The 25,654-nt window shown below is 43.3% G+C and overlaps 1 protein-coding gene across 2 annotated transcripts in view; it reads right to left on the bottom strand.

Moving 5' to 3' along the window:
- Gpd2 (glycerol-3-phosphate dehydrogenase 2) overlaps positions 1–24,483 on the bottom strand; it is a 130,863-nt gene extending 106,380 nt beyond the window's left edge. The window contains exon 1 of one of the 2 annotated variants that reach the window (XM_034495115.1): positions 24,148–24,483. The gene's annotated coding sequence lies outside the window, so the exon portion shown is untranslated. Of the gene's footprint in view, positions 1–23,581; positions 23,724–24,147 lie in introns of those variants that run through there. The other variant, XM_034495114.2, reaches the window with a different exon arrangement.
- Between the last annotated feature and the right edge of the window lie 1,171 nt (positions 24,484–25,654).

Below are 25,654 nucleotides of genomic sequence, written 5' to 3'. Positions count from 1 at the left end.
CTACACAGTTTTAGGCAAGCCAGCATATCATAGAGAGACCCTGTCTCAAAAGAGCCAAACCAGGTGTGTCGGTACATACCTGTAATCCCAACACTTAGCAAAGGGAGAGAAAGGACAATCAGGAGTTCATAGCCAGCTATCATTATATAATTCATTCAGGTCACCAAGTCTATGTGACAGCCTGCCTCCAAAACTAGGACAAACTAAAAGACCATAGCTGAGTTTGTATTATTATAACTAGCAATAGCACAATATTTTCAAATCTACTGTTTATACTGTAGAAAGCTAAACTGTTTAAGTACAGATCTACTCCACCACTACTGCAAATACTTCCGGGGTTAAGTCCTGAAGAAGAACTGAATTAAAAATAATTCTGTGGCCAGGAAGCATGCTGGCTGGCGTGGGGATTCAGGCAGTGTGCTGCCTTGTGATAAAGATGATCGCAGAGAACAGAGCTTACCACATTGTGTACCTGTGTTCCTTTTCACCCCAGCCTGTTGAATTCTATATTTAAATTCACTCCTCCACACATCCAACAATCCATATGTATATGTGGATGTTTAAGCTGCACACACAGTGAATGTGTTTAGAAAACCTGAAATGAAGTAGCCACAACAATCCTGGACTGTATTGTTTTGGGTAAAGTGATCAAATTCCCTAAACATGTCTGACCCTCAAGAAAACAGCTTTCAGAAAGCAAGAGAGGTTGAAATAAAGTATCCGCTCACAACGATCCTATTCAAGTGTATGTGCAAGAGTAGAGTATGGTCCAGTCCCTTCACTCTTGCCCCCCCTTCCCACCCACCCCCCCGCAAAAAAATATTGTTTCCTTTCACCTAACCAGAAACTGTGACCAATGTTGTTGCTTCTATCTCAGTCATCTGAGCTACAGCCAGGTGTAGTCCTCATGCCTGAAATCCTACCAGTAAGCATGCTGAACTAGACGAATGGCAATAGGTTCAAGGCTAGCCTAAGCTACGTGACAAGACAATGTCTCAAAAAAAAAAAAAAAAAAACCTCTTGGCCCAAACAGACTTAATCAAAAGATCTTATTCACCCCACCCCACCGCCATGCAGCATCCTTCTTAATCTTTTCTGATTTTTTTTTTCATTTCTCCCTTATGAGGTTTGGCACACACCCGAAATGGGAAGCATAAGTATAGACGTATAAGCAAGTCTAGTTACCAGGAGCTGAGATATATTCATTGGTACCAACATGCCACAGTTAACAGCAGAGGCAGTCAAAACGTACATCCCATAAACAGAAAACATAAAGCATTCTGCTCAATATTCTTTATTTAAAGGGGGAAGAGGAGCCTAATAAGATGCCCAGTGGGTAAAGGCACTTGCCTCCAAGACGGAGAACCTGAATTTAATCCCCAGGACCCACAAGGCATAAGGAGAGAGCCAACTCCTGAAAGCTGTCCTCTGACCTACACACAACTGAATACACACACACACACACACACACACACACACTTCTTTCAGACCACCTGAGTTCAATCTCCAGCACCCAGTAGCAAACACAATACTCTCAATGCCTTCCTTACTCAGCCCAAGCATCCCAGCTCAATTTTTCCTTTATCTGCATTGTAAAGTTTTTCTCTATTTCTTCCAAACTATCGGGCTGATGATAATTTGTATAAACTTTACGCTCTCTAAGTACTTCCAATTTATCACCATGGTTAGAAACCGAGAACCAAAAATTATCTAAAACTGTGTTCCAAAAACAAATAAATAGCTGCAAACACTGAAAAGAGGCTACACGGCAGCATCTTAACACTTGGACTTCCATCCTCTGGCTTTAACAGGCATGGGCATTTCATTTTTCCCTGTCTCTTCTCATCTTGTAGGTTTGATAACTTGTGAATTTTGATGTATGCAATATGGATACAGCAAATTACCCAGAGTTCTTACAAACACAAAGAATTCCAAGTTATGCATAATGGGGAATACCAGTCACTAGGGAAGTAAAATCCTGAGGATCCCAAATCAAGGCCATCCTACACAGAGTTCCAAATCCTCCTGGCTAGGAGAGACTCTGTCTCAAAAACCTAAAACCTGGGTAGGGTATGGTGACCCACACTTTTGATCCCAGCATTTAGGTGAGAGGCAGGGACAAGGAAATCTTTGTAAATTCAAGGTCAGCCTGGTCTATATAGTGAGTTCCAAGCCATCTATAGTTACATAGTGAGACTCTGTCTAAAAATACATAAAAATGAAAACAAACACCTCAGTGATGAGTTACAGCTTTATACAATTTGAAGGCAGAGATAGAAGGAGTACAGATTTGATTTGAGCTACATAGATCATCTCAGAAAATACAAAATAAAAGAGTGGGCCTTGGCAGAGGGCTTAGTGAGGAAAGTGCCTGACATGCAAGTGTGAGGACCAGTTTGGATCTCCAGCACCCATGTAAATGCAGGGCAAGCATGGTAGCCCATCAGTAATCCCAGCACCTGAAAAGAGGACACATGGGATTCCAAACACAAGCTGAATACATAAGCTAGTTTAATCAATTCAAGTAAGAGCTCTGTCTCAATATATAAGGTGGAGATTAATTGAAGAAGACTCCAGACATCAATCTCTGGCCATGTACATGCGAGAGCTCTCTCTCTCTCTCTCTCTCTCTCTCTCTCTCTCTCTCTCTCTCTCTCTCTCACACACACACACACACACACACACACACACACTGTACTCACACAAATATACAAACAAGCATGCACACAACACACATGCTAGTTAATTTCATGTCAACTTGACATAGTCATCAGAGAGGAGGGATCCTCACTTGATAAAATGCCTCCATAAGACTGTACCATAGGCAAGCCTGTAGAGCATCTTTTTAAAATCAGTGATTGCCAGGGAAGGGCTCAGCCCACTGTGGATGCTGCCACCACTGGGCTCATGGCCCTGGGTTCTATACGAAAGCAGGCTGAGCAAGCCAGTAAACAGCACATCTCCACAGCCTCCGTATCAACTCCTGCCTCCAGCTTCCTGCTCTGACTTCCTCAGTGATGGACTATGATAAGGAAGTGTAAGCCAAATAAACTCTTTCCCCACCAAGTTGCTTTTGGTCGTGGTGTTTTATCACAGCAACAACAACCTTAGCCAGAACACCGCTCGCACACAAGATTATTTCAAAGCACACAGACACACACATAGGCAAGCACACAACTCAGCTGTTATACTCTCACCTACAGAGACTCGCGCTTATCTCGAAACTAATACACTGAACCTCTCCTTCTGCTCTAGAAACAAGTGGAACGTCTTTCCATACTCAGATTTAAAGAAGTCTATTTTTTTTTAACTGGCTTGGATAGAAAATGTGAAGCTCTCTGTCTTCTAAACATATACGCGTATCACCTCCGCTAATTGGAATCAACATATTCATTTGTATGGCAAAGTAAAGAAGAGTCACCCTACTTCTAGCAAACATTTTTGCCAAATGGCACAAATACACCTACATTTGTACTGTGCATCATTAAAATAGGATTATGTATAATCGATACTTCCTTACAAAACAAGGCTATATACACATATGTAACCAGTATATGTTCAACATAAGTTATAACTAAATTCCCCATCAGTACAGTATATTGACACTCTCAGGTCTTTTTTTCGGCATATTCACGTGCCTCCAGGATAAAGTGAACCCCATTTCATAATGTGAGCTCTAGTTTTGTTATGGCTACAGTTTAGAACCCAAAAACATACCACACAGACATTAGCACAGGAAAAGAAAAATCATAAGCTCTTAGAATATAACCAAAGCAAGAATTCCACCAAATATTCAGAAAAACATCCCTGAGTCATCTTGCCAAGGGAAGAAGGTAGGTGGAGGGTCACTGGGTCTGAACATGTGCAGCCTGTTAGATGCCCAGCGCAGCTCTGAAAACAGAGGATCCCTCCCTCTGCTGTCATGGATTGGGAGTGTTCTATAAACATGAGAACCTTTTAAAATTAGTTTTAGAAAAAAAAAAAGGGGGGGGGCTACGAAACAATAAATAAAATGAGTAACAGTTTAGAGAGTAACTGGGTGCGGGGGATGGGGAGTGTTCATGAGTGTGATGTGGGGAGCTCTCTTGAGGTCAGCACACAGCTCCTGAGGGAAAGGCTTTTGCAAGAGACCAACCGACAAAGATGCTCAGTCTGTACAGGCTCCGAGTCTTTGGTATGCCAAAAGGCTGTGACTGCATCAAGTGGCGCCTGCAGTTGGTTCCAGCTGAGGTCAGAACGAGAGACAGGTGCCAAGTCACACATGACCTTCTCCTAGCAAGGCTTTCATTCTGACAATACGGAGACAGGAAGTCAATGGAGGGCTTTAGGCGTACAGTGGTCTCAGGAAATTTGTATTTCAAAAGAAAGAATCGTCTGTGTTGTACAGATCAGTGGTAGAGCATTTGCCTACCAGGAGAGGTCTTGTATTTGAAACCCAGGGAATCAGGGAGGGCTGCAAGCGTGGGCAGTACGTAAAACCAGTTTGTTTGTTTGTTTGTTTGTTTGTTTAAACAAGACACAGCCATCTTTATCAATATATGAAATGTATGAAAAAAAAGAGGCAGAAGGAGATAGACAGACAAAGAACCTCCCTGAGAAAGAAAGTAAAACACAAACCGCTATCAAAAATAGTATCTACAATAGGAAAACCCACACTTCCGGGATCATCTTGAGTACAAATAGCTATTGAACACACATACTTGAAAGACTGCTCCCTCTTATTCTCTGTGACAGGCTGGTACAAAGAACAGACTGGCTGAGCAAGCCTCTCCAATACCCAGAGGAAGGTATCTTCATATCTAGTCCCCCTGGGACTGGGGTTGTTTGCAGGTTACCCTCCATTCACACACACACACACACACACACACACACACACACACACACACACACACTACTTAAACTGATTTTGGATATGTATCGCAAAAGAATCTTGGGTCATCTCAATAAGGTAAGGGACCAAGACACCACCATTTGCTAACCTGCTATGTGAAAGAGTGACCCAGTTAAGTGCACATGTAATAGGGACGAGAGACTGCATATGATTAATTACAGACTCATTTTTATGGGTTTGAATCTGCACGAGGATTCCTGGCCTCTCGCCATTTTATTTCAAAATCCCCCCACCCCCATTGGAGACTGACGTGTAAAAGTCAATTGCCTGAGCGTTGTTGTCACACTGGAAGCTAAAAGGCCCTGCATTTCAATTCCAGCTCAGGAAACATTCTTGACTGAGCAGATGCAATTCTTCAGACCCCAGTGGACTAGGCTAACACCGTTGTCAATCAAATCACAGGGTGGATGGAACTCAGCAGAGCACGTTAGCAATTCAGACTCAACAGCCTCTCCTCAGCCAGGAACTCTGAGATAATGCTGAAAGAATCAAAGCCAGTCCAAAAGATTTAGCCCAGAGCTTGAGCCCAGAGCTTACCAAGACGCAGGCAAGAGGCAAGCGACTTGTAAAATGGCATTTCTAATAGGACTCTTGTCAAAACTCCGGGTTCCAATATCAATGAGGTGACCTTCAGGCCTGACCTCACCCAGTGCACTTCTGCCTACTCCCGAAGCCATTACCTTGGCAGCTGCCAACAACATGCTTTGTTATGTTCTGAGGCAGCTGAGTGCTTCCACAGAGACTGTGACCTGAGGTGTTCACCCCAGCCTATGACAGCCTCAGCCTGAAAAAAAAGATACCTGACTTCTCTGGACCTTAGTTTCTTCGAATAAAAAGTGGAGCAAAGTACCTACGTATTAAACATAATAACCAGGAGTTCGGTTAGGTGGGACGGTGCACACTTTAGTCCCAGCATTCACGAGGCAGAGGCAGCCAGATCTCTGAGTTTGAGGCCAGCCTAATCTACAAAGTGAGCTCATGGACAGCTGGAGCTACATAGAGAAACCCTGCCTGGAAAAACAAATAAACAAAGCCACCTGGAGTTTGGATCCGTAGTACACATGTAAAAGCTGGGTATACTGGGGGTTGTGTGTAACTCTCATGGTCGTGAGAGATGAAGACGACCTTCCTGGACAGGTATCTAGCCAGTAAGTGTTTTGATTTCCTATAGATTGTTAAAATTTGGGATAGAGACACTGTGATGAGAATGTAGAAAAGCACATAAAACAGTGACCCGACTCAACATAGCTGGAACATGCCTATAATCCCAGCACTCAGAAGGCACAGGCAGGAGGATTGCTGAAAACTATTAGGCCAATCTAGTCTATATAATAAATTGCAGGGTAGTCATCATTACTTTCCAAGACCTTGACTCAAAAAATTAAAAAGTGTGTGTACATACAAACTTCTACGCAAGCATATGTGCAGACGCTAACATGAAGACTAGAGGAGAACCCTCCCCCCCAATTTGAAACTAGTAGGGTTGAGTCACTGCATGCATAGTTTTCAATATCTGTATAACAATTGCATGTTATTCCTGTAATAAGGGGAGTTCTCTAAGAGAACCCCGCAAATGGACAGCTGGCATCTGACCCAATCCCATGTCATCTGACCATTACTAGGGTGATTTTCCTTTTATACAATCATTCTTGTCTTTAATAAAGATGAGTAAAGAACCACACAGACAAAAGAGAAATAGGCTTTGCCTTTGCAATTTATTAGGAGTCTTGGAGCAAGAACTAAAAAAACACTACAGAAGTATCTACCTTTTTCTGAGGAACATAGAGTATCCACCCTAGCTAAAATCAATTCCCCTTAAGCATCTGATATAGTAACTATTTAAACTAGTTAATGTTAAGTTTCAAATTCAGAACAAGCAGCTGGGGTGCCTATTTAACATACCAAAGCAAAGCTGACCTCCAGTTTCTCCCAGCAGCCCTCAGCATCCTATACCCTGAACTTTCCAGCCCAGGGACTGGGTTGCCTTCCCCCAGATGTTCTTCCCAGTATAATCCAAACATTTTGGTTACCTTCTCTACCTGCCCTTTTTTTTTGGGGGGGGGGAGGGGGGGGCCTCCTGACTGCTGTACTGGTTCCTCTCTCTCCCTTCTTCTCCTCCTCCTCCACGCTTTGTCCCTACATGGTTCAGGGTCATGTTCACTCTGGACTCTCCCAGATGTCCTTGCCTCTGGCTATGCTCTCCCACATATCTATGACAAACTTTCTCCTCCACCATACCTAGGAGCAGGCATGGCCTTTCCCTTTTTCTTTTTCTTTCTTTCTTTTTTTTTTTTTTATTCAGTCAAATTGAACCAAAACTACCTCTGCATTTTTCAATCTCTATGTGTATGAGAGGGAGACAGAGAGACAGACCGAGAGATGGGGACAGAGAGAGACAGAGAGATACAGAGACATAAGTACATAAGTATAGCCAAATAATCAACAGTATACACTCCAAGGTTAGAGAACAACCTTCAGGGTTGGTTCTTGCCTTCTACCTTTCTGCTGCTGTGCTGCAGACTCCAGACTACCAAAGTCTAGAATCTCTTAGGTGGGCCACTCACACAGAGGTTCTTGAACTGTACTAGGCCATAAAAGAAGCTCACAGAGAAAGCACAGCCTTACTTTCTCTCTTGCCAGTAACGATTTACTACTTGTTTGAGGATACAATCCCTTCTCAGGGTACATCCAGGTTCCTGCTAGTCACAGGTTCCGTCCTTAGCACAGTCACATTTGACTGGGCACATTCAGGGTGGTATGGCATATTCAACTGACACCACTGTCAAGTTCAGTACAACATCCATCGTGGGAGAATCTGTACCGCACATAAGACACCAGCAGCTCTTCCGCTCAATTCGGACACAAGCTGTGTGACAGTGAGTTAGTTAGTTGGCTCTCTAACTATAAAGTCTCACCTGCATCAAAAGATGCGTGAAACGTACCTGCCAACTGCCACTGTGATATCTAAGACCTATAAGCTCTCACTAACATTCTGTATGACCACAATGCAGATGTGGCCAGCTACGCAAGACTATACGTAAAGACGGAAACAACAGCCTGCCTTTGTGGAGATGCAACCCTGCTTTTGGCCTACCCAGCATCTGCACTAATCCAGGTACTCTTATCACTCATAAATAAATCCTGTCAACTCCCCGGTAAAACAGTCAGTAGGCCTCTCCTCTAGCTTTCCTCTAACATCGCCTTCCAAAATAAACACTCTGTCAAACAGAAGAGATACTGTTATTTGTGGAGTGGCCTATCACAAATCCGTACAAAGCCCAGCACCTACTGCAGATCTGGGCCACAGGTTGGTGGTTGCAGAAGTCAAAGGGAGGGAGCCGACTTTCCCTCGGGTCAGGCTGCAATCACGTGAAGTCCAGTGGCTGTACCTCCAACGCTGTTAGTGGGCATGAACTGAAAGCATTCCCCTGTAGGAACCCTGATCAAAGGTTTGTGTCCTGAATTAACCTTCTGGGGTTAATCCACCAGGACAACTGTGCCCAAGTTTTTGTCCTCTCTTTGGAATAGCATAGCCTTTTGGGGGGTACTTATTTCAGAGAAACTGGGAAGTTGCTTTTGGCTAGATCACAGCTCTGGATTCCATCTCCCTTGGGAAAAAAAACTACTAATATAAAACCAAAAAGCTATCAAAACAGTTAACTTTGTAAGTTAATCTTTCCAAAGAAATCAGGGTATTTCTTAACAATGCAGTGCCTTAAGAAATATGCAGGCTCCAGCTGCGTATGTAGCAGAGGATTGCCTATCAGGCATCAGTGGGAGAGGAGGCCCTTGGTCCTGTAAAGGCTTGAAGCCCCAGCGTAGGGGAATGCTAAGGCAGTGAGAGAGGAGTGAGTGAGTGGGTGGGGAGTACCCTCATAGAAGCAGAAGGGAGAGGAGAGGGGATAGGGGCTTTGCAGAGAGGAAACCAGGAAGGGGGATAACATTTGAAATGCAAATAAATAAAATAACCAATAACTTAAAAAAAGAATGATATGCTGGTCTCACTACAGAAAGATGCACAACACAATTATTCTTGCAGGAATTACCTGAGAATAATCTGTGACCCCAAGTGTCAAAACGGGTCTTCCTTGTTCACTCACTCGGAGCAAGCCAACTTCAGGCCAGCGGTCCCACCAGCCATCACACCATCCCTGTCATTCATCCTGGACTCCCAAACCAGCCAGCCCCCACTGTGCGCCCTTTCCACCACTCCCATTCACTGGTGCTGAGGAGTGACTCACTGGTGCTCTTACACATCACGGTGACTCACAACCTCACAACGCTCCTACTGCTGGTATCTGATTTACACTATCTCAAACCTTGGTAATACAGAAGTAATTATTAGTTCATGTGGGACAAGGAAACCGACATCTGAAGAGACCTTAAAGGAACCGGACTTTGAAGCAAGTCTTCAGAAAGTTCTACATACCATTGGCATAATCAGGTGAACAGCGGAAAAGGGCTGACCAATTATACGTAAGCACGCCAGAAAACCTCATTTGCCTTCATTAGGCTATATAACTAAGGAAGCTAATGATTACAGCTCAGCCCAAAGCGCGACAACGGTGAATGAGGCGTAACTCAGATTGCTAGCTTCCCATTTTAATCACTTTGGTCACACAGATACCAAATATTTTCTGCACTCACGCTTTCAACTGATTCTCCGTCACCAGTAAAGGGGGGGAGGGGGCCGGGGGAGGACTAAAAACAGGAGGCTACACAAAATCTCGAGAGAGTGTAGGCACTTAGGAAATAAGGATAATAAACTCAGTAGTTAAGGATATCATTGGCTACAAAGTAAATTCACAGCTAGCCTGAACTATGAAATACTGTATGAAAAAAGGTAAAAGAAAAGGTTACCCAAAAGTATACATAACATGACTTAGACCGCACAAAAGGAAGGCAATATGTAAAGTTAATAAGCATTACGTTTTCATAGAGTAAACCTGTGACTAATTTGTGGATTCTGCCTTGAAGGAAATCATAGTTCAGAAAAAGAGATTCTAAAGCAAATGGTAGCACATGCCTTTAAACCCAGTATTCAGGGGGCAGAGGCAGGCACATCTCTGTGAGTTCAAGGCCAGCCTGGTCTACAGAACAGGACAGCCATGGCCACCTGTGTCAAAAAAAGGAATTAATCAACAACAAAATAAATGTGTAGGTTTAGATAAAAGGCTAAAGGATCATTTATCCCTGGGGGGGGGGGGGGGGAGAGGCAAGGAAGATCATAAGGGTAGATGTAGGAAAAGTGATAGTAACTACTGTTGAAGGTTCAGAGTCCAAATGACAAAGAAAAGATGCCAAGGTGAACACAGTGCTTCCTTAGGGAATCAGTGACCCTATGGTACAAAAGCAGAGACCAGTAACAGTGACATTGCTAGATATTGCCCACAGCATGGGTCCTTTCTTCTCTGGGTACTGTAGAACCAGTAACAAAACTGAGTATCAACTGGAAACTTTTATTGTTGATCAAGAACAGCTTCGAGAGAGAAACGCCAAGCAAGTCCTCAACCTTGAAAGGGTATCGATCTTAATTATGGTAGACAAGGCAGAGGAGGGGAACAGGCTACTAAAGGGAAGGCCTAATATCTCCCTTAGGGATGGGTAGAAAAGTTCATAGTATGGGCATCTATTTCTAATATTTTTTTAATGCAACATCCAGTGGCCACCATGACAGTGGTGACTGTCAGGAATTGGAGAATGTGTCATTCACAATGCACGTGGTAGTATAATAAAGCTGGAGGCTGTTGTCTCTAGCAGCTGCCTTAGCTCTAGCCAAGTTTGGCCAGCCTACCTGAAGGACTTCTGGCTGGGTAATAGCCCTTTCTCAAAGATAAGCAAGATTAGAATGAGGTAGTTCAGGGTGGCCATCTAGGCATGACTCTTGAGTAACAAAGCAATTATAACCATGAAGGAGATGAGAAAAAAAATAAGCAAGGTGGGGTAGTTATTAAATATCTCATATGATTCCTATGAATTCAAAGGAATTTGGACTTTGCCCAGTAGACAAATTATGGCCAGTGAAGCATATTGGTTAGCTCCATACTGTGTTATGAAGGCTAGTCAGTACACAATATGAATCCTCACCACATTCCTAGGAGAATTTGGAAGGCAGCTTCGTGCTAGCTACACCTGCACAATGCCTCATTTCCCAACCTCACTCCACTCTCTGAACCCCAGAATCTACCCCTTCAAAAACCCTACTGTTGTCCTTTCTCAACGTTCCGTTTCCAGGCTGGAAATTATGGAATTATGGAAGTAAGAATTAACCTTAGTTTTCTATTTTAAAGCATAAAAGCCCTCCTTTCCCAGATCCAAGCAATGGTGTGTTGTTTTTATTCTCACATTAGGGTCCAATCTTTAATCAGTAAAATAAGAAGGGTTGTACTGAAATATCTAAACCAGTTTTGATGACCCACCTCCTTCCTGGGTTTTTATGTAATGAAGTGATTACTGAGTTAATAATCTCACTTCACAAGAAGCTCGTGTGTTTACACTGCATTTGAGTTGTTAAGTACTTTTAGTGACAATCTTGCCAATATCCCCAAAATCTCCCAACCTGGAGATAGATGAAGCTTTACTCTTATTCACCTTCCAGTGTTTTCTCTAATGTTTCCCCCTTTACTCTGCTTTGTTGTTGTTCTTGAGATAGCATCTCTTGGAACCCCAGCTGGCCTGTTATCTACTACGTAGCCCAGGTTAGCTTTGGGATTGGCAGGTATGGGCTACCGCAGTTGGCTCTTGTTATTTTTACCTAGCTCATACCTATAATCTCAGTGCTCAAAAGGCTGAAATAAGAGGTTGCATGTTCCAGGCCAGACTAGTTTACGTAAAGACACACTGTCAAATAGAACTAAAAAAATTGAAGTTCATAGTATTAAATTTTACCTCCTTTATATTTAGGAATATGTGTGTGCATATATGCATACAATAGCAACCAAAAAAAAAAAAAAAAAAAAAAGAGGCCATGAACTTCACAGAGATCAGGGTAGTGTATATGGGAGGGTTGGAAGGATGACAGGGGAAGAAATGTTGTAATTACATTACAATCTCAAAAAGAAAAAAGGGGGGTAATGTGTCAATCAAACAAAACATGACACTTGGGGTTGTTACTTTTTTTTTTCAGTCCTATTGTTCTTAGAAACAGTCATACTGTACAATGTAAACATAAAATTTAACCTCCTCTTATCCCTCCTCTGCAGTCCCCCATCCATCTTCTGCTTACTCACTGATGACAGACATTAGCACTTAGCTCTTTTCCAAACTCAGCTCTGTATATATGTACCTGGAGGCTCCAACCCTCATGGCCTCAACCTCTGCTGAGTTTTTGACTCCGTCTCAGGCACCGGCTCTCATTCTCATAATGTCTGTTTTAAGTATCATGGTTCTTCTTCAAAGCCCTGCGTGTGTGAGCATCTCCTCAGCTCATCTGCTCCTTTAGTATTTTTAATTTCAACATGACAGTTTCATCTGGCTTCCATGGACTCACTGACCTTCTGTTCTAGTGGGAGTCAGTTCTCATAGTGCTTACCTTAATGTTTATCATTGTAATCTCGCCCAGGAAACTGCCCTTTTTCCTCTTCATCTAAACTCCTCAAACTGATTAATCTCATCAATTTGTCAATTCCTTCACCCAAACAACTAAACAACTTAAGAAAGAAAAAAAAAAAAAAACACACACACACACACACAACCACAACTGCTCAACTTAAATTCATGAACCAAAGGTATCTAATGAATAACGTTCATTGGCCAACCCCACCATCACCATGTCCATCTCAAACCCCTGTTCATCCCTCCTGACTCCAGCATCATCAACTCAGGGAAAGTCTAGGCAGTAAAGTGACAACACCATCCCACCTCATCTCTGCCCCATCTTCCCTATATACATTCTTTCTCTCTCTAGGGCCCTTCCATGCCCTAAGAACCAAGTATCCTGTGTCTGATAAAGACCAAGCCCTCCATTTGTACTGAGTCTCCTCCTTTCCTTACTCTTCAGTAATCTTATTCTCACTACTGTCCAACCCTCTCTCCAGCTGTCATCTCTAGAAACTCATTCCATTATCCACTGGGCTTAATGAACCTCCCTCTACAATAGCTCCTTCCAAGGACTGTTTCTTTGTTTTTCTTCACATTTCTTGAGTTTTCTGAAAGTCTGGCTTCAGACTTCCACCCCGACAACTCAACCCAATAAACTTTTGCCCCAACTTCTCCACTTATCAGTTAGTCAAAATCGAACAGGAACTATTTCACCAAATGCAAATCTTTGTAATTGACACAAAACCATTTTCTTAAAAACAAACAAACAAAACACTCTGGGATTGCCTTCTGAGAGATCATGTTCTCCTGCCAAGAGGCAAATCTATGTAACAACTGATCACTTGTCCCTTCTTTCTTGACATTCTCTATAGGAAATCCCATGCAGTATCAAATATAAACAATGTGCAAAAATTCCCAACTTGTCTGCTCAGCCTAAATGCCTTTCAGTCTCTCAAATTTTTATTTACTCAGTTGTACAAAAATGTCTAAGAAAGCACCTCAAACTTAATGCAGCCAAACCAGAATGCTTTCTGTCTTCCAAGAAGCCTGATTCTCTCCAAATTCATTTCTCAGTAATTGGCCTAGATGCTCAAGTAAAAATGAACCCTTTATTTTGATTCTTTTTAATCTACTACCAAATTTAGTCACCAATCTACTTCAAAAACATATCCTAAATCTGTCCATTTCTTGCCATCTTTAACACAATGGTTGTCCACATGATAATTTCTCAGTTGAACAACTAAATTCTGTAATTTTAACTAAAGGTCTCTTTTCATTGTTGACCTGTACCTCCCATATCCTTGTCTCCTTTGAGCAGCAAGAGCAGACTGATGATATTCAGTGTCAACAGAATCACTACTACCCACAATTGGTTCTTGGCAAGTAGAAAATTATTATATATTATAAAAGTCTAAAGCAGCTCAAGTTTAACCAGCAAACGTAATTTCCTAGTATATAAGAAGTACCCTCTTGTCAACTAAAATTAAGCTTTTAAATAATTTCAAGTTAAGCTTTCCTCTAAGAAGAGATTAAGAAACAAAAGGACCTTTTGTCTTTTTGTGTGAAACAAGGTTCCCCCCTGAGTTCCAACCTGGCCTGGAACTCACTATGTAGCCCAAACTGGCCTCAAACTCAGAGTAGTCATGTTGCTTTAGTTCCCAAGCTCTGAGATTGACAGCATGAACCATCATGCCCATCTGGGAGACAGACACTATTCTACAATACACCATTTTAATGACAAGCATAGAATTCACCCTAGAATAAAACGGAAGCATTGTAACTTGGATTAAAGCCATATAGGACCTGGTTTTGAAGACTTCACAAAGTTTGTCTTGAATGTTACGAAAGATTTCATACAGACACCCTGAAGATGTTTGCACTCTAATCTAGCTGTGGGCCACCAAGTGGGTGCTGTAAATTGAACTCAGGTCCTCTGGAAGAGCAATCAGTGCTCTTAACCTCTGAGATATCTCTCCAGCTCGAATTCTATGAGCTGGATAATCCATGATGGCACACATCTTGGCTTGTTTGTTTGTTTGTTTGCTTGCTTGCTTGTTTGCTTGCTTGCTTGCTTGAGACAGGATCTCATTGTGTAGTTCTGCCTGGTCTGGAACTTGCTTTTTATCCAGGACAACAGTGAACTACATCTTCATCCCTAGTACTCAGATTAAAGACATGAGGCCAGCTGACTACGCCTAGAATTTTGATGCCACCTGGCCCCTCTGCCTAGAAGGCTCTGATACTCATCTTTGCACAGATAGCTCCTTCTGGGCCTTATTGGCCCAAGGAAAATGTCAGATTCTGAGACATCCTCTCCCGAGTCAGACAAACCTGCAATAATTGTATAGTTCTTGTCATCTCAAATGCCCATTCACCATTTAATACCAATCATGCCTTTCTCTTCCACTAAAAATTTAATTCTACAGGAGTGGAGAGTGATCTGTAGACCACTATAGTCCTCATTTGTAGGGAAATGGCCAGCACACATTAGGCTGATAGAGTCGATGAATAGACCATATAGGTGGTAAGGGAAAGGAAGGCCCTACTGCTTCCTTAGTGAACAGAGAACAGTCTAGAGACAAAGGATGGTCCTGCCATGGACTTCAGAGCATACATCAGTGAGGGAGTAGCCACTGGTGTCAGCTTCCAGGCCCCCAGAGATGAGGCCGGAGATGCTAATTTGAACATCAGCCAAATCCAGAATAAATCAGGTGATGTGAGCAACTGAGAAGAAAAGCCAGTGAGCTATGAAGAAAGCCCGGGAAGGAACCTGCAGGCAGCCATGAGGAGGACTCCAAAGGAAAGCAAGCTGTCCCAGCAACTCGGTTTCATAAGGGGAAAGACTGAGCAAAATACAAAAATTTCAAAAATAAAAAGGAAAAACTCATTGGCTTGCCAGTCAGGATCTCAATAAATATGATGGAAGTAGTTATCTGAAATCGGACCCAGAATTTTGGGTGCTCCAAAAGTTATAAAGCAGGGCAAGGAAGTAAGAGAAACCGTGAAGGTAAACTTTCACAAAGCTCAGCTGAAAGGCAGGAAGTGAGCTCGCAGCTAGAGGCAAGTGTGGGCTGACAGCACAGTTTGAGTTTGGTCCTGTTTGTGTTGGGAAGTTGGAGCCTTCTTGTAAATATTTTAAATGCAAATTAGCTGTCCTTCAAGGTTGTACAAGTTCGTAATCCCTGGCCTTTCGGAAAGTACAATTTGTTCTGAGACACTCAGCAAATCCTTGTCTTACAAAAAGATAATAAAACCACTGTTTTGTTGTTTTATTAGAGACAGGGTCTCACTGTGTAGCCTTGACTGTCCTGAAACTCACTATGTAGGCCAGGCTAGCCTCAAACTCACATAGATCTTCCTGTCTCTGCCTCCTGAGTACTGGATTAAATGCATACACCATGAATCCCAATATCATTAAAAATAGTAATAAAAATTAAATGGGCGCAAGGATAATTTTCACAGAGTAACTGAAGGGAGCACATGCCTTTAATCCAAGCATTCCAGAGGCAGAGGCAAGTAAATCTCTGTGATTTCAAGGCCATCCTAGTCTACATAAGGAGAACCACATCACATTAGCTAATTAATTAATTAATTAATTAATATGAAAAGAAAGTATGCACTTGGGCAACTCAGAGTTGGGCATTGACAGAGTACCTGACAGTTGACATGCTACCTCTGTCTTCCTGGTATAAGATGAAAGACCCTTTGAAAAAGATATCATTTAAAGATCTATATTCCTGTGGTCCTGGGCTCCTAGCTAAGAAGACATTGGCATTCTTCCTTGAAGGCAAGAGAAACTCTGCATCGAAATTCCAGCCAAGCCAATGTGGGTGATGCTGACACATTCACTACAAGACTTGATGTTGAGAAGGTGGAAATGCTTCTTCCCTTCACTTTCCACTAGCTGGATGAGGCTGAAAACAAAGCTGGAAGGAAGGACTGCATTGTAGACAGAAGGATCCGTAGAGTCTGCACCAAGGGAAAAAAGCCATATATGGCGACCAAGACTACACAGGAGAAAGAAGAGAACTTGTCCTTGAGCCTGGGTCTATTTTCAGATCTCTCTGTAATAACAGTTTAGTCTGCTCTAACCACTAACAATTATGAAATGCATTGGGTTGAGAGGAAGATGATGCTGAAAGGGAAAACTATAGCAAGAAATGAATTCGTAGGCAAGAGAATGATAAACTCCAGTCCAGCACTAACCATAGAGCGAGACTGTGTCTTACGACAATAAAGAAATGGAGAAGGGCTCTGTGGTGTAAAAGTCAAGTGAGAAGCGGGTTCCTGGTTAAAGCAGGCAAACAAATATCTACGTGCCCATGATTTACACTGCTGTGCTCACTGTCAGGAGCCCAGATGTAAGAGTGGAAAACAGGTTGATACTAAGAAGCAGGCTGTTTACACATCTATCAAACTTAAGAAGTCTGTAACAATGTCATGGGTTCCTAAAGTCAAATTCAAAGAAAACTATGGAGTCACCAGGTTGAGGAAGCTGGCATTATGCATGCCTGTAATCTCAGCACTAAAGAGACTGAGAGAAGAGAGTCAAGAGTTCAAGTAGCTTGGGCCACAAACAGATGAAGGCCAACCTGGACCACATTTCTATCTCAAAACTCAAACAAACAAACAAACAAACAAACAAAAAAAGGTGGGAGGAAGCCGGGCGGTGGTGGTGCACGCCTTTAATCCCAGCACTTGGGAGGCAGAGGCAGGCGGATTTCTGAGTTCGAGGCCAGCCTGGTCTACAGAGTGAGTTCCAGGACAGCCAGGACTATACAGAGAAACCCTGTCTCGGAAAAAAAGAAGAAGAAGAAGAAGAAGAAGAAGAAGAAGAAGAAGAAGAAGAAGAAGGAGAAGGAGAAGGAGAAGGAGAAGGAGAAGGAGAAGGAGAAGGAGAAGGAGAAGAAGAAGAAGAAGAAGAAGAAAAGGTGGGAGGAAGAGGTATTAGCGGAAGAAATAGAATTCGCTTCATATCTTTCTTCAGAAAGATTTCCAAAAGTCTCTATCAAACCAAAAAGAAGCTGTGTGGCTTTGAATGAATAGCTGAACTTCTCTGATCTCCCAATCCTTTATACAACAGGATTCACTGCTAATCTGTGAAACAAGGGATAGAGTGCTAGGCAGGGTGCCTGGAAACCAGCAGTTGCCCAATAAAAACCTCTTTAATGCGGGCTGAGGGTTGAGGAAGGGTCTCAAGGTGGTGGGTGAAAAGATGTTTAAGATGAACCCTAAGAACACAGGCCTACAGAGAGGTGTAGGGCATACAGCTTCCTCCAGCAGGAAAAGGCACATCCGAAAAGGCTAGAGAAAGAATGTACACCAAAAGAGGAAATGTCAGGCTAGAGTCTGGAGGTAAACAGAACCATGGGCAAAACTAGCAGCTTCCACATGGACAGGACAAGAGTAATAAGCACTCTATGTTTTCTGTGGGCTTCAAATCCCTGAAGTCTAGCTGCCTCACTGTAGAGTAGGGAACCGTTGAAACCCCACTTCCGTAACCCCAGGCTTGTTCCTGAGTAAAAGCTTTTCCTTGGTCAACTTTGACCTCATCTCCTCTGTCAGCTTTGACCTCTTCTCCTGGGTCATCTTCGACCTCACCTACATAAATAGTCACTGAGTTTCTGTTCCCTTAGAATCCAAGGAACTTGGAGGCTGGAAAGAAGGCTCAGTAGTTAAGAGCACTTGCTCTTGTGCTATTTAAGGCTTATTATAAACATAAAACTTATATGTGTCTTTTATCTGGGAACTAAATGGTTAAAGACGGGGTGGAAACCCCAGGCCAGGATTAAATAATTTCTATCACACACACACCATACATACATACATACATACATACATACATACATACATGCACAAAAGTAAAATTTTAAATTAACTCTAAATGAAAGAAATAAAGCAATACTTCACTAGGAGGGGGGAAGGAGAAAAGCTTTATGAAATTGGAAGCTAGTGTCGAGAATCTTCAAAGGTGAAGCAGAAGGGAGAGTGCTGACTGGCTAGAGACAGCTGTAGAAATGAGGTAGGTTTAAAGAATGCTACTTACTCCAACCTAGACAGAACCCAGTGAGAGAGGGAGAATCCAGAATCCAAACTGGAGGTGTCCTGAACTCCAAGACAAATACTTAGACTTGATGCCACAGGACAGGAGAACTCCAGGAAGGGCGGAGCAAACAGGGACATGATCAAAGGCACTCCTGGCTTTATTACAATGCGACATAACATCCTTTATTTATTCAGTTTAGATGAAAGGAAAAGGACCGTTGAAAACCCAGGACTCTTAAACCATTGTTTTTGTCACTTTGAAATACATTAAACTTATTGGGTTATACATATAACATATAATAGCATAAAATCTTAACCAAATATTCCCGAAGCTCTTTACATTGAACACGACTTTCCCTCCTCAAGGGTACAGAAGCAGCTAAAAAAACGCCCACATTGCCCTAGCAACCAACTGCACGCATGTGCAAGGGAATAATTCTAGTTGTAAATCACAGGTCTGTCTCTACTGTCACTCTGGTCTGACAGCACCAGCTTCCATAAATCTTATATAACTGGCTCTCTGTTACAGTTTTGAGGTCTCCTTTCCCAACCAATTAAAACCAGTCATAAAATTAAATACGTGGGTTAGTCAAAGATAAGGGTCCCCCAAAAGAATCACCATCTAAAGTCATTGACCAGAACGTACCCAGACTATTAGAGTATCTCAGTGTTGAGAAATACATTAGTATTCAAGTTTGCCTGAATAACTAAAAGATGTTCCAAATAATGTAAAACTGTGTCACTACAGATGAACAAGAAAACTGCCCGTCTACTCAAAGCACTGCTGACACCAACTATGTAGGTTTTTTACACCACTCTTCCAGTCCCGTGAGATTACCAAGTAAAGAGTCATGTAATTTTCTATTGTTGTGTCTTGGTTTTTTTGGTTGGTTGGTTGATGGTTGGTTGGTTGGTTGGTTGGTTGGTTGGTTGGCTAGCTGGTTTTAGTTTTTCAAAACAGAGTTTCTGTGTATCCCTGGCTATCCTAGAACTCACTCTGTAGACCAGGCTGGCCTTGAATTCAGAGATCCACCTGCCTCTGCCTCCTGAGTACTGGGATTAAAAGTATGTAAAATCACTGCCCAGTTTTTTGTTTGTTTGTTTGTTTTTGTTTTGTTTTGTTTTTTAAGAATCTTGTATTTAACTCAAATCAGGAGTAACTGCCTCAATAGCATTGGTTAAGAGTTCAGTTCCACAAACTAACCCACCACACACACAAATGCCTTCAGACAGTGGGCACACAATTGGCTTCCCAAGTTACCTACCCTTCCTCCAACTGTCTACCAACCTAGAATCCCCAACCCTTTTCAAGTTTAGTAACAGGCTATGATGACTCTCTAATTCTGGAAAATGCCTTTATAAGCCTATTGTAAAGATAGTACAAAGAATGAAAACAAGCGAGGCGTGGTGTTGCATGCCTTTGCTTCCAGCAGAGGCAGGCATATCTCTGTAAATTCCAGGCTTCCAAGTCAGCCTTATCTACATAAGATCCAGGCCACCCAAGGATACAATAGTGAGACTCATATCAAATAAATAGAGAGAAAATAATATAAACATGAAATAAAGAAGTGCATGGTTCACCAAGGAAACAGGGCCAATGAGTTTCCTTCTCTCTCTCCTCCCACCCTTCAAATATTCTGAAGGTCAGGTTTTCCAAAGCTACGATTTGAGTTTTATGAGAGCTCTACTCCGGAAGCAGGATCATCAGACCACCGCCTCTGTGATTATCTCTAGCGTCTCTCTCTTCCCAGAAGTCAAAGGTGAAGAGGAAGTTTCAACTCTGATCTCTACAGCAAAGCCTCAGGCACCAAGCTCCCATCCCTGGGGCACCCAACTCCCATCCCTGCAGCTATCTACTGACTCATTAGTAATCTCAAGAATGTACAAAAGTGTACTCAACCCAGAAATCCCAATAATCGTAGACCTTCCAGTATCAAAACAGGGAGACTAGGCACTTATATTTTGTTAAGAGTGGTCTGAGTGCCGGCATTAGATGTGTTTTTCACTGCACCCAGTTCCTGTATTTGTTATTTCAAAATATAACAATAAATGATTAATTAAGAAGAACTAAAATTTACTAGCTAATCCTTCTCTTCAGTTTTAATGAGCTAACCAAGGCTTTACCAATAAGAACCACAAACCACACTTTGCTGCACAAAGCATATCTGATGTTGAAAGAATCAATACAAAATTCTTAACAGAAAAAGGGGAATTAAGTATATAGACAAGGCTAGGTATGATGAATCTCTGAGTTTTAGGCCAACCTAGTCTACATTGCTAGTTTCAGGCCATCCAGGGCTATATATTGAGCTCCTGTCTCAAGCCCTGGAATTAAAGACAAGAATCACTACACCCCACTATGTCAGCAGTTCTTGCTTTCACTCTCTTTAGTGACTGAGGTATAGCTCTGGTTTTAGAATATAAGAAAAAGTATATCTTAAAGTTGTTAGACATTTCCTGGCTTACAACCACCCTGGCACTTTCTTTCTCCACAGAAGCTGAATGTAATCACCCATCAACCATACATCCATTTTATCCATCATGTCAACAATCCAAAAACAAGGCACAATAAACACAACGAAGTACATCCTTTATATCCCAGTGCGATAACAGTTCCTCTTCCTATAACACTACATGTGTACTTTCTTCTTCTCTCAAAGTAATAAAATATAGTGGAATTATCCAAATGCTTTCATGGGCATTTAAAACCTACTTTAAAACAAGGCATGATAACACATGTTTATAATCCTAGTATTTGTAAGGCTGAGGCAAGAGGATTTCCATGACTTCAAGTCTAGCCTGGGTCCAAAGTTTGGACCAATATGGACTCCAAAATGTTTTTGTCTTTAGTCGGTTTTTAAGCCTGTTGTCAGTGATACTCTCTTCAACATCAACTTGTCCCTAACAAGTTCAGCCATCAACAGTCATCTATGGGGTCAGAAATTACCTCTGAGAAATTTCTCATTAGTTGATCTCTCATTCTGAGAAACACCACAGAATGTACACAAACTAAGATGGCCTCCACCTCACTAGGCAACTAGAATCATAGTTACATATGTAGTCGATTAAACTGATATCATATAGCACCTGGATGCATGTTTTATTTCACTAAACAAACACTCCGTACATTAATCTAAGCTAGCAGTAATTTTCTTTTATCTACTACTTATTACTGCATAATGGTGCACACTACTGCATAAAACTTTTAAGAAGCCAAATGTAACATCTGTGCAATTTCTAGTGCTTTCTGAAGTATTGCTTCTGCAATTGGGCTAGGCATTGAGCAGAACGAATCAAGTTTCAGAAAACATCACCATGTTCCAAAAATAAAGAAAAGAAATTAGATAATGGTCTGGAAATTGTTCCCTCTTCTAATAAACCACAGCTGCCATTTGCCCTCCTGCTGCATGACACATGAAAACTAAATTACCTGGCTAGCTGTATGCTTTTCCCCAAAATTTGCTTTCTCAATACAAAAGAAAATTAGGAGAAAGGACACTAACACTTTCGAGTTTCTTGCCTCTGGGGCATATTACTACTGACCGTAAATATGCTATATACATATCATTACCCATATTTAGTCTATGAGACTTAGTAACTTTGAACAGTTGCCCAAGGCCAAAGCCTTCTGTTTCTTGGACTCAGATACATTGTTCCAGTTTAGTCACTGCTTGAGAAAGCATTTGTGGGAGCCACCACTCCAGGTGCTAGAGATCTGAAAGTGTGTAAGACACACCAAACCCCAGTCAAAATGTACATCCTAGCTACGGACAGGACATAAAGGACCACACAGGGTAATTTAAGAATTACATCATCATGTCAACATGATTTATCCACAATGGCCATCAAATCTTTTTTTGATTGTCTATAAGTGGCATTAGTTACAAGATTGTCTATAAGTGGCATTAGTTACAAGACTCAGCAGTGGGGTGTGACATCCACTGAGAACTGCTAACTCTGTGTACTTCTCATTAACAGTGAAGCATGCACCTGCCTTCCGATGCTGCCTAGAATGACTTACTTATAAGGTGACTACGTGACATAGGCTCTCAGAAAGCAGAGTTCTAACAATTTTGTCTCTCATCCCAAATTCTCTTTACCCTTATTCACTGAGGTGAAGGGTTAGAATGCTAAAATAAAGGAAGTGTGGTCGTTTGACAAACGTCCCTATGAGAAACGGGGAGGTTTCAACACATTCATCATTAAGGCCCCAGAGACAGCACATGCGATCCATTGGGCAATGACATCCAGGCCTCATATGCTGACCAATAGATCCCAAGAAGTCCCTGGTCCCAGAGTAGACATCACCAGCACTTCCAACCTTCAAAAAACAGAAACTCCAACATTCTCAAACTTTGGAATACATGCAAAATACAAAGTTTTGTTTTAAGCAAACAGGACATTCATTTACCAACTTCCTTCTCTCACCTAGTTGTACAAATTGACAAATGTAGCTTTTGGCTGTTTCTGTAGCAACCTCCTGGGGTATTTATTTGTTGTGACCCTTAGATGGTCCTGTCAGTAAGATTTTGTGAGAACTTGAGTTGCTTGAGGAACGCTGTTTCAGGAGTACATTTATCTTCCCTACGGGATGAAGGACGGTCTAGGGACCATCACCTGCTAAAAGCCTTACTAAAGCTGCAGCACTCAGCAAACTTTCTTAGGCAAGACACAGTTGCTTTGTGGAGAGTGGAGGCTGCTGCTCTGTATTTCCTCCTGGGCCAGTCACACCCTGGCAACTGAGTTTCTCAAAGAAAGCTTCCTCCCCTTGCAGAAGGGTCTTCCCCCTGCCTCACCTCAGAAGGAAACAGCAAGCCTCCTCACTAGACAAGCCACATTCACAAGTTGAAAGTTTGCATGAAGTTTCATTGATGTGGGAACGCCCTGCCTCCAGCTAGGTAAACGTATCCCAGCCTAGCCTAACCCTGAATGAGAACTGTGCTCCTCCTCCGTTGGTGGGGACAAATTCTCAGTCTCACCCCAGTTTCCCGCCACCACCACCTCCACCTCCGCCACACCGCAGCCCCACAGAGTCACACAAGTCAGAGAGGGACCACTTCCTCCTAGAAGCCGAGGCAGAGGATCAGGTCTCCAGGACCCACACACCTGAGATCGGTCGTCACGCGCGAGGGGTAGGCGAGCAGGGGAGGCAGGATCCTCCAGCCAGAACGGAGTCGGCCTCACCGAGAACCAGAGTGGCCCTGAGCTCGCCGCGAGCGCGCCGGGATGTCACCGGGTCAGGCGGGGCCACGGTAATCCGACCCGCCCGCCGACGCCCCTCCCGGCCACTTCCTCCTCCCCTCGTGCGCCTCCGCCTCCCCGGGGGATGATCCCGCGACTCAGCCACCGCCTGCGCGGTGACATCGCGGCCGGGGCTCCTTAGCCCGGCCGGAAAACGCGGAAGTGCAGTCGGTGGGGAAGGGCGGCTGCAGACCCCGCGCTCTGGGCCTCGCGGGGACGTGAGCTGGCCATGCCCGGAGTTATCGATCCTGCCCTGCGCCCGGGAGGAGCGCGACTCCATACCCTGCCACTCCTCGCCAGCTGGAGGAAAGATGAGAGAGCTGAGCTAGGCCGGGGAAGCCGCCGGGGTGTCGGGTTTCTGTCCCTCCCCACGCGGGCCACTCCTGCCATCTGCCCGGGAGGAGGACGTTCCCCCGCCGGGGTTGCCTTACCTGATCACGCGTCGCGCGTCCTCAGACCCGGCGTCCCCTTCTCCGGGCCTCCCAGTCTCCAGGCTTCCCTGGGCCTAGAAAGGCGTCTAGGAGTCGGGGGACCCTAGGGATTCGGCCTGCAGCTCTCGGCCCGGATACCCCAGCGTGTTCTGCGTGCGCTCTAGGCCTCTGGACCCCGGGCCTGAATGTTAGCACGGGGACCGGCGGAGAAGACCGAACCCAATCAGCAAGGGTGGGATGCTGAGCGCTGACCCAGAGGGCCCGGCCTCGTACAGGTGGGGGGAGGCGGAGAGCCCTGGCTGCGGAGCCACAGGCTTCCCACTTGCACCCCCTCCCAGCCCGACCCTGCCCACTGAGCATGCCCAGCTCACTTGTTGCAAACACAAGGGTTAGGCAAACCCAAGGGTACCCAAGAAGGGCTCAGGTTGGGTTCAGAAAGACACCACTTTAAATTCTGAGATCATGGAGTTGAAAAGTATGCAGGGACTGATCCGAAAAGCTCCTTATGCCAAATTAGTTTGAAGGAAATTGTAACAGTGTTTAGTAAGTCACGGATTTGGTATTCTTAAACGCTGTAGAATTCCTGCAGTTACCTCGCAGAAACGCAGAAACGTATGGGGTCACAAACTCATAGTAACTTCTGGGATCCAAACACTCTGTAAAGACATAACAACCTGTTCCTGGCCTTGGACATGTTGAATTTAGGAACTAAGCTTCTGTCGTTGTATCACTGAATGGGTTTGGAATGAGCCTGGAAATCCTTAGCGTTTAAAATTTACCCTTTCACAGTCCAACTATGGTACCTGGTACAGCATCATCTGAGAACTTGACAAAAATACAAATTATCTGAGCTAGAGTGTACCTGAGTCACAAACAAACTCCTGAGTCTGAGCTCCAGACCTAACCAAGCATTCCAGAGATCCAGATTCACACATCGGTTGAGAGTCGGTGTTCAATAGCTCGGTCCTAAATAAATGATTCTAGTTTGAGAACCCTAGTAGTAAGCCATTGACTTTCGGGTTTCCTGATTTTCAGATCCCAAATATTTACTTAGAAGTTTAATGCGTTTCTCAGCAAAGAAGTAAGTCGAAATCAGGTACCCATGCTGGCTTCCCATTAACTCACCTAAAAGACCTCACTTCCTGGAAATGGAAACCATTCCGTCATTCACTTCCGCATTCTGGTGCATTTAAAGATGTTTAAATGTTCGTTGATTTTAAATGGTTGCTTAAGTGAGCAGTGTGTTTCAGGCCCAACCACGTCAAGTCTTTCTTCACTAACTACCTCACCCACGAAGGATTCAGATCTCAAAAGAAACCCACGAGCACCCCTCAGACCTGGGCATAACTTAGACGAGAGAGGAGATAGAGAAAAATCAGAAGCACTGGGTAGCATTGCAGTTGACAAAGATGAGCCCCAAAACAAAACAAACAAACAAAAAAAGATCAGAACAGGAAGCATCCAATAGGATTCACGAAGAGCGCCCCCAAAAACAGAAAGATGGGGG

The sequence above is a fragment of the Arvicanthis niloticus genome, chromosome 2 (genome assembly GCF_011762505.2).
Source record: "Arvicanthis niloticus isolate mArvNil1 chromosome 2, mArvNil1.pat.X, whole genome shotgun sequence".
NCBI classification, from domain to species: domain Eukaryota; kingdom Metazoa; phylum Chordata; class Mammalia; order Rodentia; family Muridae; genus Arvicanthis; species Arvicanthis niloticus.
The sequence above is the reverse complement of the archived record's forward strand: the minus strand, read 5'-3'. Positions and strand labels throughout refer to the sequence as shown.